The following is a 6365-nucleotide window of genomic DNA, read 5'->3' on the forward strand; positions in this document are numbered from 1 at the left end:
AAGACAATGGACCTACCGCAAACAAACTCATTTGAAGCAGGGACAAGTTTCTAGTTTTAGCCTCTGGGGCGGGGACGGGTCCTTGTGGAGAACATGCACAAGGGTAAAGTTGCGGTCCCTTCCCCAGGTATTGCCTGACGGTTCCGGGGGATAGGAAGGAAGGGATTATAAATCAACGGCCAAACTGACTACATTTACCATGCATGATCCATTAATGGATATAATCACTAGTTAGTTTCCTACTTTAAAATTCATTCTAATGAATACCATGTCGTTTCACAGTGACCACTATGATAGCTCGATTTTTGTTACTACTGAAAAAAATACTCGATACTTCCATACCGAACATTATTTTCCATACAGTACTAACCTGGACAAATCTGAGACGGTCGTCCGTGCATCTACAGTCCATATCACTTGCATCACTCTGAAATTTGGCGTTTGGCGACCAGATCCTGTCATCCATCTCGGAGATCACTGATTCCCGATCGACAATAAGCCACAGGATTAGCAGTTGAAGACACCATAGAAGTCGTCTTCTTCCTCCGACGAAAGGTAAAAAGACCGCCGTTCGTCTTTGACGACTTTTCTATTTTCATCTGAGAATGAACAATTTTTTCGTCTTTGAAGATCGATCACAGAATTCAGAAAGTAGCACGAAACAAACAACGGAAATCAAATTTCTCTGTTATTTTTACGCTATATAAAATTTGAATTCTTCTATAGTTCACTGCTGTAGATGAGAAGAAATACAACGTATAGTATAGATCACAGAAAACCAAACAGATGAACAGAGAGATAAATAAAGCGACTGACCTAATCTGCGGGAAGACATCTCATCAAACTTCGTGTCAATACCTATAACAAGAAGCAAGAATTAAAGCAAATCAATTCGCATCGGAGGAATACAGCTTTCAAAGATCTTCCATTGATCCTGCAAAAGATGAAGCATTTTTAGGAATTAGTTGGAAACTACGGGAGAAGCACATCACATGAGGAAAAAAGATGATCGATCAATCGAAACAGAGGCAATATACCAGTGGATCATGTGCAGAATTGGGAGAGCGAGAGGGAGAGAGCTCCTAGCTATTCCAGCCGTGTTTTGCAGTAGACTCTTCGTACTCAAAAGTTTAATCACGTGAAGCCTCAACAAAAAGAACTCATGGAAAATTTAACACGTGAAGAATGTGAGTGATTGCTATAACAAACTTGTCTACGGTATATAACCGTTTTTTCAGCAATGCCCTTAAATGGTGGTCCCCACAAGGGATTGGCGCACATTTGCTTTACTTTAATCTCTCGAGAGAAACAATCAATATGATTTATTAACCATAACCATAATGTTACATAATGAAAAAAAAAAAGAGGTCATAACATATTCAAGAATAAGGCTTCTTATGTCAAACTAAGTGTGACATTAAAGTTATTTGAGTCTAGTTTCTTAAGAAACAAAGGGGTTTGAGATTCTGATCTGTATTGTGGGAGATATTGATATTAGAAATACTAAAAGTCAATTATATAAAAAATCTCTTATTTTTCCTATTTTTCTCTTATGTTCTTTCCACGCATTGGCCTGAATTTGGTTTGCTTTTCTCTTAGAATCCTAATTTTTTAGCTAAATTTATTTTCTAATCAAAGAGTTTTGGTTAGAATTAATCACTTCATGATGTGTTCGTTCAAAGGTACAAAAATTTCCTGCTTTGATGTTGTTTTCAAGTTTTGCCTTTTTGTTACTTGATTTTGTATCTTACGCATCGTCAACTTCGAAAATTGTGTCCGCCCCAACAAAAAAAATTATACTTGGTCAAATTTATTAAGTTCTACCATTATAGTCTCCTCTATTTTTTTAAAGGTTTTCTTATAGATTTTTTTGAAAGTATGAGTGTTACATAGTCACCTCATATTAGTTAAAATTGTTTCCTCTAGTATTTCTTTAGTTTATGTTGAAGAGAAGATATGGAAGGCTCTTATAGGACTCTCACAATAAGAAGTCTCACATAGCCGGAATTAATATGGTGGAGTTTTACAAAAGTGTCACAGAAGGAGGTTTCATAGAATAATCTCAGTTTAAAAGTGTTTTAGTTATGTTAATCTTCTATTTATGTTAAGTTATTTAATTATGCTAGGACTTATCTTTAAGTGTTAGAGTTTTGGTGTAACTGGGACAAAGGTAGTTTAATTGTAATCGGACCCTATTACTTTCCTCTATTATAAATAGGGGTTCATGTAATTATATGAAGTCAATGAAGTTTTTTTTCTTTTTCATAAATTCAACAATTTTCTTCTGTTTTTACTTCATAGTAATGGAGTGTGCCCAACATCCAACTTGGGTCAAATATTTTATTCTTCACCCAATAAGTGATGTGTTTGAGTTACCCTTATAAAGTGAGTAGTTTATTTGTTGTGCCTTCAAGTTGAGTTATTTTTTTGCCTTTAAAATTGAGCGAAGCGTATTTTAGATTATGACCATTTTGACTGATGTATGGAGTTTTGTCATATGGTTAGGAGTAATTTTCTTTTCGTACATTGTATTTTGTCCAGATTGGGTCTCTATATCCTTTTTATCCCCATTTTGAGGAGGAAAAATAAAAGTATAAAAAGTACAAGAAAAATGTATTTTGTTCTACATGTTGTGATAATTTTTATGTGACTAAAATACTCAAGAGAAGGGAAAAACAAATGATGAATATTTAACATCCATAAAAAAATTAGCCAATAAAAATTGAAGACCAAAAATCTATTTCATTGTAAGTTGAAGTTATAAACTCCAGTTTGATGGAGAATATTGAAGAGCATATGTGAAAAAAGTCTTTTATGACTCTCACAGTAAGAAGTCTTAAAGAGTTAGAATTAATACTTACAAGAGTATCAGTTAAAAGTATTTTAGTTATGTTATTTTATTTATGTTCAGTTGTTCAATTATTATAAGAGATCATGGAACGTTAACTCGTTGGGTCCCGCAAAATGGACGGTACGCAACACCTGAAAAGTAGGTCGACATGCCCTTTCACCATCGAGCACGGAATGGTTTAAAATCGAATGGGTGAGACTGTCGGGTTGGTTGCCAAGAGTGGGGAGCATCAACTACCAGTCCAACCGTTGAAAGTATGTTTCGCTCCACCAAATTCTAATTACTTTCTGTCCCCGTTTTACCCCTGTAATTTTCCATTTCTTGATATAAATATTTAAATAAATTCATTTAATGGGGCCATAGTCAATGTAAGAATATGAGAAATCGAAAACAAGGAGAACGGAATCTAGAGTTGTTTCGCTGCTTGAGCTTCCTGCACGGAAAACTGAAGTGGAAAGACTGTTTGTCCTGCAACTCGTTCTTCGATCCACACTCCTTCTCGAGAAAGAGACGGCATTTGTTCTTCCAACCGTTCTCGTCCAACTTCTGTGTTCTTCCCCCCCCCCCCCCCCCCCCCCCCCTTCTTGGCTATTCTTTCAACCGCTACTGCTTGTGTTATCGACTCTTTCGATTCTGCTTCTCGTTCCTTGTAGGTGAAGGCTACTGGTAGATTAGCAGCCTCCGCCACGTCCGGAGTACTTCACCGTAGTTGAGTATTTTTCCGGTCTTGTTTTCTGTTTGTTCCCTTCAGGCTTTTTTTTTTTTATCTCTAATTTTAGCTACAGGGCCTCTTGTGGAAGCAGACGTGTGGAACTGCAGACTTTATTTGAACGATGAGCTTATGGAGTCCTTTCTGGTTAGTTCATCTCACTTAACATACTTCTTTTACTCTTCTCTCTTTAAAAGAAAAAAATGGTAGAAAGTTTCTTGTTTATTTTGATCATTTATTCTACTTCTTTTGTGGGATACCTGAACCTGCTCGATCTTTTACCTGTAGCTTTTGCGTCTCCTTTTGTTGTTCTTATGAGAGTGAAGGTCTTGTTCGAAAGCTTAATCTGCTCCAAAGTTAATGATTAATTCAAACCATTTCAAACCTAATTTTTTTTCTGTGGGTGACGCATTGTTGTCTTCACAAATGCAGCATTTTCCATGGGAAAACTGCAACAACCAATCGAGAGCCCAAACCATGGAATACTAAATGCTTCAAATGTCAACTAACTGGAAAAATTTGGCACTCCTGTTAATACTTTTTTTTTTTTATCTTAAAACGTCACAGTTTGGATGATTAGGGAGTTCTTCTTCTTGAATAACTGTTCCAGTCTACTGAGTCTCAGTCGGTGCAGCCTTTAAGCTTGAATATTCTTCGGTTTGTTCTTTTAAGTATTAGTTTAGGATTGTAAGTGCAGATGCTCATAGGTTTAAAGGAGGGAGACTAGGATATGAACAACGCAGTCCTAATTAGTCCCAGCGTAAGCTAGATTAACATTTGCTACAGTAATTGAACCTCAGTAATTCCCAGATTTATGAAATACGAACAGATGAGGATTGATGGTTAACTACTTCCTCACTACAAATGGAAGTTAAAGAAGCAGAGAGATTGTTTATTGCCAAACCTGTGGCATCAAGACCTTCTGGTTGCAGTGCCAAGTCCTTTACAGAGCTGCTTGCGGGAGCCATTAATACCCCTCCTCCTAGTTTTGCTGAAACAACACTGCCAATTAGACCCAAGACAGTGCGGTTCAAGCCAAACATGGCTTCACCCCAGGTGAGTTCTGATGTTTTGTCTTTGAGCTTTTTGCTTGTAAGTCGCTGCTGGTTGATGGACAACTTGGTTGCAGGTGTCTGGAACTTCAGTCTCTTTTTCGTCTGAAAAGAATCCACAAGAAGAGAAGAATTCCACTTTGGTATACAAACCATTGGCAAAGCTTGTTTCTAAGACCACCATGGTTCTCTTAGCAAACTTGGTCAGGATTTTCTCTTTTACTCTTCTTCTCTCTCAATTAATTTACAACACAATTTTTTTGCATTCTCTTCTTATTTCTATTTATTCAAAATCAGGGAGATTTTGATGGTGGTCATCACCAAGAAGTAGCACAAGTTCAGTCTCAATTTCAAACTTCAGAGAAATTAGACAACCATATCCAAGTACGAGCTCCTTCAAATCCTTGCCAAAGGGTTACATCCCAAGAAGAGAATCAGAGACTTCTGCTACCATCTACAAGTGGAAATAGGTCATCTTATGATGGGTATAACTGGAGAAAGTATGGGCAAAAGCAAGTTAAAGGTAGTGAGTACCCTCGAAGTTACTACAAATGTACAACCCCAAGCTGTCCCGTTAAGAAAAAGGTTGAGTGATCTCATGATGGGCAGATTGCAGAGATTGTATATAAGGGTGAGCACAACCATCCAAAGCCAAATCCTCCTAAAAGACTCTCTTCTGGAGCACTAGATCAAGCTTTTCCATCTGAAGAAACCCAGCAAGATAATGGAACCCTGTTATGGAGTAATTCCCTTCCAGAGATGAATGAAGGATCTGACAGTATAATCAACAGTCAAAGTGATCTGAGCTTTTCAACAAATACCAATTACTCAGGGAAAACACCTTTTCTGCTTGATTCAATTATCAATGGTGGGGTGAATGGTGGTGAAGGTGGGAGAACTCCAGATAATTCTTGTGGGATTAGTGCTGATTGTGAGGAAGTAAGCCGAGTAGATGGAGATGATGAACAACCTAATAGCAAGAGAAGGTACTCCCTTCTTAAGAAATGCTTTGAAAAGGCTTTCCTGTTTTTTAAAGATAGTTCTTACAAAACATGGCTGTTCATATTTGTTCACTTCTGTCTCCTATCTCAGGAAAAGTGAAGATGTAGCCATTGCAGCAGGTGAGGCAGTGCAAGGCATTCAGCAAACTCAAGTTGTGGTGCAAACCTCATTGGAGCCTGAGATTATTGGAGATGGCTTCCGTTGGAGAAAATATGGTCAAAAGATTGTGAAGGGAAATCCATATCCCAGGTTGGTAAATCTTTCATGTCCTGGATGGTTTGAATCATTATCTTCCTTTTGTTTGAGAATCACTACGTCTTCTTCAATTTGATTATTTGTTAATTTTCTGTGCATAAACTCCATTCAGATTTTCTATCTCACTGCAATGAAGCTTCTTCTTTCTTTCAAACTCTATTTTGCAGAAGTTATTACAGGTGTACCAGTCTCAAGTGCAATGTGCGGAAGCATGTTGAGAGGGCATCCGATGACCCAAAAGCTTTCATCACAACCTATGAGGGAAACACAACCATGAAATGCCCCGTTCCAGAAGCTTGAATCCAGCAGCTTCAGACCCAGATTCACCAACTCCCAGTAAATCGAAGCCATGATTTCTTATTCCAATATCAATGCAAATCCTAAGTAGGATCCATGGAATATTACTGGTTATCAAATTCTTTAAGGTATTTGAATGTTAAAATCTACTGTTTATCCAAACCCATGGTTATCCCCCTCTGGTTTCAGGCTTGCAGAT

At 37.5% G+C, this 6365-nt stretch overlaps 1 pseudogene; it reads left to right on the forward strand.

The window, feature by feature from the left end:
* The first annotated feature begins 3452 nt into the window (after nucleotides 1–3452).
* Nucleotides 3453–6365, forward strand: LOC137966278 (WRKY transcription factor 44-like; annotated as a pseudogene).

The sequence above is a fragment of the Aristolochia californica genome, unplaced genomic scaffold, assembly GCF_029961685.1.
Source record: "Aristolochia californica isolate CCGP_79_NKW_82.1479 unplaced genomic scaffold, dmAriCali1.0.hap1 SCAF_5, whole genome shotgun sequence".
NCBI classification, from domain to species: domain Eukaryota; kingdom Viridiplantae; phylum Streptophyta; class Magnoliopsida; order Piperales; family Aristolochiaceae; genus Aristolochia; species Aristolochia californica.